This window comes from Macaca mulatta, chromosome 17 (genome assembly GCF_049350105.2).
Source record: "Macaca mulatta isolate MMU2019108-1 chromosome 17, T2T-MMU8v2.0, whole genome shotgun sequence".
NCBI lineage: Eukaryota > Metazoa > Chordata > Mammalia > Primates > Cercopithecidae > Macaca > Macaca mulatta.
Genome location: NC_133422.1, coordinates 14,051,912 through 14,065,051, shown reverse-complemented (window position 1 = coordinate 14,065,051; position 13,140 = coordinate 14,051,912). Strand labels below are relative to the sequence as shown.

Genomic DNA, 13,140 nt, shown 5'->3' with positions numbered 1-13,140 from the left:
TTCTCTCCTGATAGAGTTTTAGGTTTGCCCTGATGATCTAGATGAAGCAAAGTGTGGTAACACTTCGCTGAATGCTCTGTCAGTGTGCCTAGAAATAGAGTCTCTATCAGGGTTGTTTGCTTCCTATCACGCTCCAACTGGCAAGCAGGTGGATTTTCTCACTTGGCAGCTAGCTCCCATCTGCCCCCTGTCAGTCTGCAAATATTACCCAAGTTAAACGCGAACTTCTAGCAGTGATGTGCACAGCCACAAAAAAAATATGAATTCAAATATACACTTTTGAAAGGGACACCTTAGTTCAGTCATTTAAATTCATTATCTCAAAGATCAGTTTCACTAAAACTCCCACTTGTGCTAAACAGAAATCACGCTGACGTCAGGCATTTACCTCAATTCTCAGAAGTTGAGCAGGTCTAAGCCATCCCGTTCAACACACAATTCCCTTCAGTTTCCCTTACAAGACCTCAAAACAAATGTCCAGGAACTGATTCAGGATATATGTTCTCCTCGGAAACCGGTTACTCAAGTTCTTGGTGGCTTAATACAAATACAGTAAACAAGGGACTTCCCAGGGGAGTCATTCAGTCAAAGCCAGCATGGGACCTGGTGACCTTCAGTGTCACAGAGCTGGACTTCAGCACAATGAGTTCTTACAAAACAGAAAACACATGGATTAAAAGTCACAGACACATCCTGAAGATATTTCCCTTATTCATATAGTTTTTAACTTTTATTTTAGGTTTGGGGGTACATGTGAAAGTTTATTATATAGATAAACACATCATGCGGGTTTGTCATACAGATTATTTCATCACCCGGGTATTAAGCCCAGTACCCAATAGTTATCTTTTCTGCTCCTCTTCCTCCTCCCACATACCCCTACTTTCCTTATTTTAAGAAAACAATGCTGGTGATGTCGCTACAGCTCTTCCTAAAGGTAGATGAATGAACTACAGGGTTCTATTAAAGACCCTATGGGTCCAGACCTGTGTGTGTCAGTTCTAGTTTACTAATCCCTTACTGAACGCATTTGACAGGATCTTTGCTGTTAACAGGGGACAGAGCAAGGACATGTGACATGTGACTTCAGCTATAAAATAACACAGCAGCTCCCATCACCTGCTCCTCGGAGAGCTCATGTAGGTCTACAGGAGCAAGGATGTAAGTCCCTTTCCCCTATGTCTCCCTGAATGACTCTCACTTGGCCATAATTTACAATGAGAGGGTATACATGCTCATGAAGGATGCATATCTTTGCCTCTGTCTACCCTGACACTGGCCCTGGCCCTGTGGACTAGAAAGTCTTTGAGAAAATTGTGAGATCCTGCAATTGTGTGATTTCCTTCCGTGTACCCAGGCTCTGAATCGGAGTGTAGACAGCGACCATCATTGGCCAGGGAGAGTCTAGAGGACATGTCATGGCTGTCTTTTTTGTCTCTCTTTTGTTAGATTCCTGATATCATTTATGGCCACAGGTCATTTTGCCGAAGAGGAGGAACCTGGGATCAAGTTCTGTGACTTCAAAGAAGAGTCATGTGTACAAAACTTTGGGAGACGATCACCACAGACAGGATTTGGAGACAGGAGCCTATTTGATCTTTTTCTTCTCCTTCTTAAAAGTGATAATATGAACATAAAACTATTTACAGCTTTAAACAAACCCGTAGTTCAGTACTGAAGCATGCATAACACATTCCTCTCAACTGAACAATACACAAGCAGGCATTCTGGAGATTTTATTGCACCAGATTGGTGTGATTATAAGTAAGAAGATTGGCAACGTCAGCTCCCTGGAAAAAGGCTTGACACAGGTTAACACTTTAACATGAATAACTTTTTCTCTAATTAAAAAAAGATTTCTTAATGTATTTTCTTTGCTTAATCTCCACTGTGTCTTGCTGTATCCAACCCTACATCTTTGTCTGTATTCACATGCGTATATTCAATCCTATATCTCAAATATGAAAATTATCTCCATCCCTTCTTGCCCTATTGTTGCCGTGATTTGCAGAGCATCATTGTGCAGCTGTGGATGAATGGCCTTCCGGGGCTGTTTTCAACCTTATTTCCTTTTGCTGCTGGTTAGTTTGATGCCCTAGGTTTAAGTGTTGGGATATTTGTGGTTTGGAACTTCTAAGTTTCATGCTAGTTTTTTTAATGAAAAAAAAACTATGCTTGGGATATGCATTCTTATCTAAAGAACAAGAAATGTTCTTGTTGACCCTCATATGACCCTCAGGAACCAAATTCAGGCTCTGGGCATCCAGGATTAAGCTTCCTGAAAAGCTCTACTTCATGGGCTGACAGTTACGTGCCTTTCACATGAAAATTTCCTCTGCTGCTGAAAGAAAATGCACAATTACCAGAGGAAATGTCACTTCACATGATGCACAGGTGATAGAGAAAAAATGTGCATTTGTGTAAAGAAACAAACATTCCCAAATATGCCTGCCTCATTTGTGCTTCCTTAAGGGCAAAATGCCCTTTTGGGAAACAGACCTTTCCTGGTAGCATTTTCAATGACTCTCAGTCCTTCTCACATTTGGCTTTGACTGAATTCAGACTTTTCTTGTCAATTAAAAATGATAAATTTGACTTCTTGCAGGAAGATAAATGATCAGCCTGTGTCAAGCATATGAAGACCTAAGATTTCAGATGCACTGGAATCATCCTGAAAAATTCATCCCGCACACCCAAATGGATGATCAAATGACCGTCATCCAGGTAAAGTCTGGGAGGTCTCATGCAGTGTGCAGGTATTCTGAAGAGCCATTAGCTTTTAGAATGTTGCAGCAGCACTTCTCTAGCTTTTCCTTGCTTCCCTGCTCTTCATGAGAATGGCCAACTACATTCACCTCTGCCTACCCTCTGTCCAGGAAAATCCAAGACCAACCTCGAGACAGATGTTTGTCCTTTTAGCTTTTATTTTTAGAGGCACATTGTCTGGGAGTGACATCTATTTACTGGTTATTCATTTTGCTTTCTCCTTCAGGGATGTTGATAAAAAGTGTGGATCTAAATAATTGCTTCCCCTCAGCCATCTCACAGAAGGTGTCCTGGTGCATTTTTATCCTGAGGGCAAATGAAAGCTATGTGTTCTGCTCGGCAACTGTTTTTTATGTTGATGCTCCTTTTTCAGCATATGAATGTGTGGAGAGGGTGATTGTTTATTATCTAGAGGTAGTGGTGGGGGCAGATACGAGGGCAGATGTGGAGGGAGATGGGAGATTTCTAACTTTCCACTTCCATCTGTAATTTCTTTTAAACAGATACTCTGATTTTATATAAAGCAAAGCTCTTTGCATAACCAAATTGACTGCCTTTCTCAGATATTTTCCTGAATAGAATGTTTCCTAAGATGGGCTTAACTAATGATGGAAAGAATGTAATCCATCTGTGAAAAACTCTTAATCTTCACGGAAAATAAAATCAGATGCATAGGGGCTTTGTAAATTTCATTTACTTCTGCTTCACTTCCTTTCCATTCAAAAAATAATTGATTGCATGTGCATGAGAGAGAAGCCAAGCAGACACTTTTTTGTTTTTTCACCGAATGCGTCATACACTGTTGGTGTCCACAAGTGATGGGATAGGGAGGTCATGGAAAAAATGAGGCTGCCCCTTTGGGGAACTTTTGTGTTGATAATGACAGTCTTGTGAATAATACTGTAGATAAGGAAAGTAACAATCAATATTTTTGAGTTATTATTATGTGCAAGGTTGTTGGGGGAAGCTCTTTATTTGCATTTGATCATTTAGTTGGCCCAAAAATCATACAGAGTAGCTACTATTATTATCTTATGCCTACCACAAAACTCCAAATTTCACCTTTCAACAATGATTCTTCCCTAGGAGTTCCTCACCTCAGTAAATGGTCATGCCAGTTACTAATTTGCTCTGACCTCAAACTTGGAAATGAGTCATCTTTAGTTTATCTCTTTCCCGTTGCCTGCCTGCCCCTCCCCCGATTTGACAACAAATTATTCCAAATTATTGGCAGCAAGTTCCTTAAATTGGCTTCTTTGATGTGATTCTTAAGTTACCTCTCAGACCTCACCTTCCCATCATTCTTCTCACTTCCTCAGCTACACTGGCTCTTCTATTCCTTAAATCTGTCATGCTTGTTAGAAATCCATATTTAATCAAGTTCTTCCTTTTTGTTCAAACAACTTTAGTTTAAGCACCATCATCTCCAGCTTGGAATATGGAAATAGCCTCCTGATTTGTCTGCATGCTTTCTTTCTGGTTCTTTTATAAAGATCCAGCATGAGAATGCGCCTTGAATCATGAGTCTAATCGCATCACCCTCACTACCTTAAGCCTACAATGGCTTGGCTTTACTCTTGGAAGAAACACATAGCTCCTAACGTAGCCTTTGTGATCTGACTGCTGCCTGCCTATCAGATCTCCCATCACTGTCCCCCTCACTCACTATGTCCCAGGTTTACCAGCCCCGCTTCCCTCTCTCTTGAACATATCCCTGCTTTTTTCTGCCTCAGAGCTTTGTACTTACTGCTTCTTATCCTGGAAAAATCTTCCCTAGTCTTCACAGGACCATGCATCATGGTCATAATTTTACACTTGAAAGTAAAAAACAAATAGTAATCAACAAGGAATAACATGCTATCACATTCACCCACCACTGGGGAAGATTGAGACTTGAGTTTGGGAGGAGTTTGAATGACAGACAAAATAGCAGATTTTGAAGGGAGTGACTATAGATTTTGCATATTGGAGTTGGGATGAGCCCAAGTGTATAAGAACCTCTTTGGGAGGCAGAATGTGCATCTTCCTCTGATTTCACCATAAGCATTATAAACAAATTAAGTATTTATGTATTCATGTTGCCTCACCTACTCTGATGCCAGCACTGCATGGAAGAAAACTCTGGGCAGAACTGGCAAGTCAATAGAATAGATGAATCAACTCTACTGATAAGGAAGCTGAGGCATAGAGAGGTCTTTTAAAGCTTGCTTATAGTGCAAGTTAATGCACAGAGGCAGAACTTAAACCAAGAACTGACTTCAAAGGACCTGCTGCTCCTCTAATTATGTGCTGACCATGTCATTCTCATACCATCCCTATTCTACAGCATTTGATTTGAATCACATAACTGAGCACATGATTCAATATACTCTTTCCTAATGTTTCATGTATGCTTCATGATGTTTTGTGTATGTTGTCATAATATTTTGCCTCATCTACACATTTATAAGCTCCTGAGTCCAAAGAATAATCTTTCGTAATTTTTGGCACACAGAAACCTTTGCTACTTAGGGAATTATATTTCTCTTGTATCTTTAGAGACAATCAGCCAAGTTGTTATTAAATCCTCACTGTAGATATACTACTATTTCATAGGCAAAGTGATACTATTGAAAATAGAGTTCTTAGGATACAAAGTTCAATCGAAACAGAATGAATACTGAGTTTCTCTGAATGAATTTGCATACTGTGATGGTTAATATTGAGTGTCAACTTGATTGGATTGAAGGATGCAAAGTATTGTTCCTAGGTATGTCTGTGAGGGTGTTGCCAAAGGAGCTTAACATTTGAGTCAGTGGACTGGGACAGGCAGACCCACCCTCAATCTGGGTGGGCATCATCTAATCAGCTGCCAGTGTGGCTAGGATAAAGCAGGCAGGGAAAGATGGAAGAGCAGAGTTGCTGAGTCTTCCAGCCTCCATCTTTCTCCCATGCTAGATGGTTCCTGCCCTCGAACATCAGACTCCATGTTCTTCAGTTTTGTACACTTGGACTTACATCAGTGGTTTGCCAGGGGCTTTCAGGTCTTTGGCCACAGACTGAAGGCTGCACTGACAGCTTCCCTACTTTTGAGGTTTTGGGACTCAGACAGATCCACCATTGGCTTCCTTGCTCCTCAACTTGCAGACGGCCTACTGTGGGACTTGACCTTGTGATCATGTGAGTGAGTTCTCCTTAATAAACTCCCTTTTGTATATACATATATCCTGTTAGTTCTGTCCCTCTAGAGAACCCTGAATAACACACGTACGTACACACATACATTCATCCACTCTATTCTCAGATCCTTCATAAAGGAGTTTCTTAATGGAATCAGAATAAATCATCATTCATGTTACTACCTTTTTCAACTAGATGGGAAGCAGTTTAAAACAGAGTATAATATCGGAATTACAGTGGGAAATAGAGCAATTGGACTCCATTATCCGAACTCAACAAGTCTTTGTGACTCATCCTCCTGGGTTGACTCGGATAACTGCTCATCTCAAATAATCTGTGATGAGAAATTTTTGCTAGTCATACTCAGTGAAGCTGTCTTGCCCCCACTGTCAGTGGGTGACTGGGTAGTGAATTACACAGTCAATGCTTTATTTTAACCAAGAGGTCATTTACTCACCAATATATTCATTAAATATTTATGAAATTCATATAGGCTTGTTTTGGCCATGAGAAATTCTGAAGTAGACATAGTAGAAAATTCCTAGGCCCTTAAAGCATAAGTGTAAATAAGGGAGGTTTGACCCAGTGCTGACGTGGTAAGTCTTTTGAGCTTAGGGAACTTGGTCTTCAAGCTGGATGGGGCTCACTCATTTGAATTGCAAAATTGATTTCTTATATAGCGGTATACGATTTTTCTGGCTACTGATATGACTGTGGCTATAAAAGGCAGCAAAGCTACAGTTCTCAGGTTTTCTGATATGGTATATGTCTCACTTTAGTGGCTTGTCAATACCACCAACTTTGGGCATACTATTGTAAGCTTCAAAGAGAATCAGTGGGAGCTGCATTTGTTCCCAGCACCCCTCCCTGATTTATATCTTATGCAATGCTCATTAGCTGCTTTTGGAGTAAAACAAAGAAAAAGTAACCTTGAACTGAATCCACATTGCTATTCTCTCCCATCCTCTAATCTGAAACAGTCCTCTTGGTTTGACTCTTCTATGTGCTTGGAATGCAAAGATCACCTAGCTGGAGTCCCTTCCCCTAAGAAATCTTGAGATATCGATAAATAAAACACACACACACACACTCATCCACACATACATAAAAATACATATAAGATGTCATGAGAGTACGAGGAGAGAGTAACTCATTCTCTTAGGGGTGGGTGGGGGGAAGAGTAGAAAAGAAGAAAGGGCATTTGAGAATTCTCCTTGACCTGAGTCTTGAAGATTGATAAGAAATTCTTTAGACTGTCTAGGAATGAATGACAACACAGGCAGAAGAAACAGGGTGTGAAAGATAGAGCCTCATGGAGTATAACATGTTCAACCTGTGGTTGTAGGACGTTGGTTGATACCTAGGATAAATGAAGTTCCCCAGAAAGATAGAAGGCAGTTAGAACTCACAAAGAAGAATGACTGGAAACACTAACATTCAGTGAGATGAGAAAAACACTCAAAAGGAACATTCTACAGGTATGGGGAGGACCAGCAAAGGGCAATATTGAAGAAGCCCAGGAAAGAGACGTTGAGTGGAAGGCACCCATTGAGTTGACACTGAGTTGATCACTAGTTTTCTTGGCAGGATGGCAAGGTCATAGTTCACAAAGTTATGAGGGCTGGGAGAAGCGAAAATGCAGACAACGATGTAGGCTAGTTGCTATAGTTTGCATATTTGACCCTCCTAACGTCATGTTGACATTTGATCCCCAGTGTTGGAGGTGGGGCCTAATGAGAGGTGTCTGGGTCATGGGAGTAGAAGCCTTATGAATGGTGTGGTGTCATCCTCACCATAATGAGTCAGTTCTTGCTCTATTTGTTCCTGCCAGTGCCTGTTGTGAAAAAGAGCCTGCCACCTCCCCAACCCCTTGCTTCCTTTCTCACCATGTGATCTCAGTACATGCTGGCTTTGCTTCACCTTCCACCATGAGGGGGCAGCCTGAGCTCCTCATTAGAAGCAGATGCTGGTGCCATGTTTCTTGTACAGCCTGCAGAACAGAACTGTGAGCCGAATAAGCCTGTCTTCTTTATCAATTACCCAGGCTCAGGTGTTCCTCTGGAGCAATGCAAATGGACTATGGCATTATTCTTGTAGAAGGCTACTTTTGCACAAGAAGTAGCCTTCAACAAAAAGAGAAGGATGGGATGATACTTAGAAAGGATGCATACAACACATGCCATTTACTTTAAAGAATTCCTGTGAGAAAGAAGTCAGAAAGGAGGACAAAGTTAAAGAAAAATGTAAAAAACAAGTTGATTACTGGGGGAACACCAGGGAAGCACCAAGTTTTGGTGGAGGACTGAGCTGGAGGGGAGGGGATTGAGACTCCAAGACAGAACTGAAGGAGGTAAACACAGGTGAAGCTGAAAACAATGGAAGATGTTGAGGGTCCTGGCCTGCTGGCAGCTATTTTATATGCCAAGGAGGAGGTAGAATAAGGATTATCTTAAGATTTTCAGACATCAGAAACAAATGGGGAGAGTCTTCTGAAGGAAGAAGGGCAATGAAATAAGGCTAAGTCTGGCCCTGGAGATGAACAAGATTTTGTACCTTTCAAGTGAGGAAGAAGGAAGACCGAAAGGATCCCCTCTCCTGATAAATCCTCTACTTTCCAGGGGAGAAAAGCAGGGTCTAGACTGACTTTGCCAATTGGACTATTTTCTGACAAACTTGAGTACCTTTGGTGCCTTTATTCACAAAGTTTTACATTTGAATAATTCAAAATACATTATAAAATATTTGGTTTTTAAAATACAATATCACAGGAATTGTAATCAACAATAAAAAATAGACTTTAAGATAGAGCCATGAGTAAAAATTACTTACGAATGTAATTGAAGGGACAAAGTACAACAGAAAGCACACAAAGGCTTATTTTTACCTATCCAGCAAAGCCTTGGTAGATTTGTGCTTTCAATACTACATATTTTACTTCTCATTGCAACTGATATTCATGAAATGCAGTGATACCAGGATAACAGCAAATTTAAAAAGATGAAGTATCTTTCCCTTAATTAATGTCTACAAAGAGATTTAATGATGAAAAGTGTCATTAACTGCCAAGTATTATTAATTATTTTTGCAGCAAGAGGCAGAGAGTCCTCATTATATTATATACTGTTTTAAATATTATAAAATATTTTCAAAATAAGTTTAAAAATTATAAACAAGCCAAATAAAAAGGCATTTTTGTTTCTAGGTGAAATAAAGATCAAAATACAAAGGAAAACTCATTTACATCATACACAAGGAGCCTTCAAAATACACCCCCAAAGACACCCGGTGCTCTGTTCTTTTTCTGTATTCCTTGTATGTCTGCAATTTGCATAAACTGAAGCAAGTTTCTACTTACACTTTGACACAAATGTTAATCCTGTCTGCTGGCAAACACACACTGGGATCTTACCTGTCTCAACTCTGTCTACTCACCTTCTGTGGGGCTGTTCCCCGTGAACTGGGGTTCTGAACCAGCTTCTAAAATTCCCTGGTTTTAGTGGAGAAAAATCTCAGAACCATTTGTAACCTCTGGGTCAGGTCTATTTCGGAGTCAATCTCCATTGCAGTTCCAGGTTGGTCTAGACTTAACAGCCCAACACTTATTTAATTGAACAGTTATTTTATGCCATGTATTGTGCAAGCTCCTGCTCTTGAGCTATATACACTGTTGACCAGATAACTTTACTTCCCTAATTACTATTTTATTGTAGGCCATGCTTTAAATTTTCTTGTGAGAGAGGGTCAAAGTAGGAGACCAGCTGGCAGGAGAAAATATTGAACTATTCATTTTTTTCTCTCCTTTATAAAAATATATTTTTTAATTTAATAGGGTTTTGGGAAACAGGTGGTGTTTGGTCACATGAATAAGTTCTTTAGTGGTGATTTCTGAGATTTTGGTGTACCCATCACCCAAGCAGTGTACACTCTACCCAATGTATAGCCTTTTATCTCACCCTTCTCCCTGAGTCCCCAAAGTCCATTGTATCATTCTCATGCCTTTGCATCCTCATAGCTCAGCTCCCAATTATGAGTGAGAACATATAATGTTTGCTTTTTCCATTCCTGAGTTACTTCACTTCAAATTATAGTCTCCAATTCCATCCAGGTTGAACTTTTCATTTTTTATGTTTCTCCGAATGCCTATCAACTCTAACCATTTATGGAATTAACTTGGCTACTCAAGGGATCAGATGTGTTTCTGGGGTTGCATCCCCATTGTTCCTGCATTTAGCTTCCTGGCTGGCTAGTTGTTTGCTTGGATTCTGCCCAGTGCAGATGGCAGCATCTCTACCTCAGAGGCGGATGACACATGGTTTACTAATCCTCCCTCAAGTTGCAGCTTTGCTTCTAGAGCTGATTTTCTGGGAGTCCAAATAATTATGCTTCACCTGTGCTATGTACTCCTTAATTACATTATTTTCTTAGTTATGCTTGATGACAAAGTTATCAAAATTCAACACACTCAAAACCAAAATAAAATCTGGGAGCAAAATGTCTTTTGCTGCATCACCACAGTAAGTTATAAAGAGGACACTGCACACATTTCCAGGAGGGGAAGTAACTAGACCCTTGGTTAAAACCACTCTGAGAGTTGGCTACTTTTGGAACTAAATAGGGAAAGTTCTAGAAAAACTAAGTGTGCCCAGGGAATAACAACACATGAAGGCAGGGTGACAGGCAAGTGACAAGTGACGGAGAAAACAGTCACAATAATGGTGCTTAGTGAAGCTGAAGGCAATTTCCACTTTTTAAAAATTGTTCCTTCTTCTTCCCTTTCTTCTCCACATCTTCCTTGTCTCATCTCCCTTTCCTTTCTCTTCCTCTATCTTTTCTTTCTCTTCTTCTGTCCTCTTCTTCCTTCTTCCTTTGCTTCTCTTCTTCTTTCATTTCCTTCTTTTCCCTCCTCTTTCTCCTGCTTTTTCTTTTGCTTATGCTTTTCCTCTTTCTTTTCTGCTTCCCACTTTCTCTTTTTTCCATCCTAGCACGCACTCAATCAATATTTCTTGACTTGATGAGTATGAAAGCTTTGATATATGTACCAGGTAAGGTTTAGAGACACATTTAAAGATACTGATGTTTTGATCAAAGATGCTGCCCTCCACTTTTTCTTTGATTGTGTCCGTGGAGTTTCAGTGGGACTTGCTCACATCTGGACTATCTCGTATTAACATGAAGAGTTTCATTTCAAATATATAAGTAAATTTTCATTCAATAAAGCACACTATCATATGGTGAGAGTCCTTACTATTTTCCAAGTGAAGCAGTTTTTCTACTCATGATTTGTTTGGGAGTTCTTATTGGCCAGGCAATCCTCAGAAACCTGACTCTAATTGTCACTTCTGTCTAATTTATTCTTACATATCCCGTCACTGGAAAGTGACCAAACCTGCTAGAAAATTTCTCAATATAGGAAATGGCAGTGTCTGCTTCAACTGATGAGTTATCAGAACTGGCTTTACATATAGGCAGCATGGAAGTATGATTTGAATAACATGATATAAGAGACATTGGGGCACTACTCGGTCTCTCACTGCTAATTCCCCTTCCAAAATGTCTGGAATACCACTATGAAAAATTCGACTTTGGGGTCCCTCTCTCCGATTCAGTCTAGGCAAAATTGCCTGATCAAGTAACTCTTTCAAGGGCAACAGGGGCTCATTACTGTCTTTTCTCTCCAGACACTGGAAAATTCCTACCTTCCTACAGAACACGTGAAATTGAGGAAAAAAGAAGCAATACCAAGTTGCATTAGGAGCCACGAAAGCCAGGCTTTGCCAACTTTACAGTTTGGGGCAGGTTGGCTGTTAGCTGGAATGCCATCTGGGTATTGAGGACCTTGCCCATTAAACAGGAGCTCCTATTTAATGTCTTGGTAAGAGGAAGCACCACAATCACTATGTTAGTGCTTCCAGGTCAAGGTATTTCCACTGTGATGACATTAGGGTGCAGTTCTCTGCAAAATAGTGCTGTTTTAAGCTGTCTAAGTGTGAGATTATGTATTACAACAGGGAGCTTTTTTTTTTGCTTATTATCTTTTGTAAGACACCAAGGATGAAAGATACTTACTTCATCAAGGTAAGTGAGCTGTTTAGTGCCACTGAATACCTTACCCCTGTGGCTCACCATAGAAACCCAGCCTGGGTATTTTATTGCCTTCTGTACAGATATATTGAAATGAGATGCTCATCACCACAGGTTTCTTGCCACTCTACATATCCGTATTCACTCTCTGAGCTGGAGTTGTCTTCCTAAGGGTAATGTGAGAAGGATTTTCTTTCCAATATCCCCAGATTTATAGGGTTTCTATTTTACAAGACCTTATGGCACATATTTAGCTAGAGGCAGGTAAAACGAAAAAAGATAAAAAAGTCTAGCACCACCAGAGAAGAAAGGGATTGAAATATAAGCAGATGATTTGTAGTGTAGAAAGAAAAGTGGAACCTCTTTGTTGCTGATGGTCTAGTGATTGTAGCACAAATTTCTGTGGATTGAAGCAATGGCTCGTTTGTACTGAGAAAAGGTGCTTTAGATTAATTTTAGAAACTTCAATACTGCAATGTGCTAAATTTTAATTATTTTACTTCCTGCTTGGTATATTAATGTTGTGATTACCCTTGAAAGAGTATTACCGATGATGATTTATGCAAAACCCAGTCAGCTCCACAGCTCCATCAGTTTCAATTAAAACAAGCCACAGAGGAGGTGTGCTGCGGCCCTGGTGCCTGTGATCACCATTGCTCCCACAAGCAGGTACAGTCCGTTTACTTAAAGCATTACCTTTGGTTTTCATTCTGGAACCATCTCTTCCATGGCATAACTCACCAGTGAGAAAGGAAACTGTAGAGATTTGGTCTGCTGGACTTGGATTCAGACTGAAACCATCCAGGGAAATGTATTTCATCTGTACTTCTCTGCTGATATAGGATATTCGGCGCCAACCCTTCCCTTTTTTGAACTGTTTGACAGCTGAACTGGCCAAAAGAAACTATTGACCAGTTAGCATTTTCTGATTTCCATTAACGACATTTGGTCAGTCTCTGGGCACTGGGGTCATCTGGAGTTAATCATAAAGTATGCGCGTTCTCTAAAACGAAGCCCTGGCCTCGAAGCTCATTTATCTCAATGACGTCAACTATCCAGAGGTCATAGGGTTTTTCATGGTGCGTCCCCAGCACCCAGTGGCTCTAATTACTAATTTGGCTGCACAGCGATTGA

General features: G+C 40.3%; 1 protein-coding gene and 1 long non-coding RNA gene across 3 annotated transcripts in view; one reads left to right on the top strand and one right to left on the bottom strand.

Moving 5' to 3' along the window:
* The window catches only part of RFC3 (replication factor C subunit 3), a 622,442-nt gene that overhangs the window by 136,371 nt on the left and 472,931 nt on the right, over positions 1-13,140 (bottom strand). The window lies entirely within an intron of this gene.
* The window catches only part of LOC114673561 (uncharacterized), a 617,687-nt gene that overhangs the window by 558,261 nt on the left and 46,286 nt on the right, over positions 1-13,140 (top strand). For both annotated transcript variants that reach the window (XR_013407900.1, XR_013407899.1), the window contains 2 exons: positions 1,476-1,811; positions 2,606-2,756. This is a non-coding gene — a long non-coding RNA (uncharacterized LOC114673561). The remainder of the gene's footprint in view (positions 1-1,475; positions 1,812-2,605; positions 2,757-13,140) is intronic.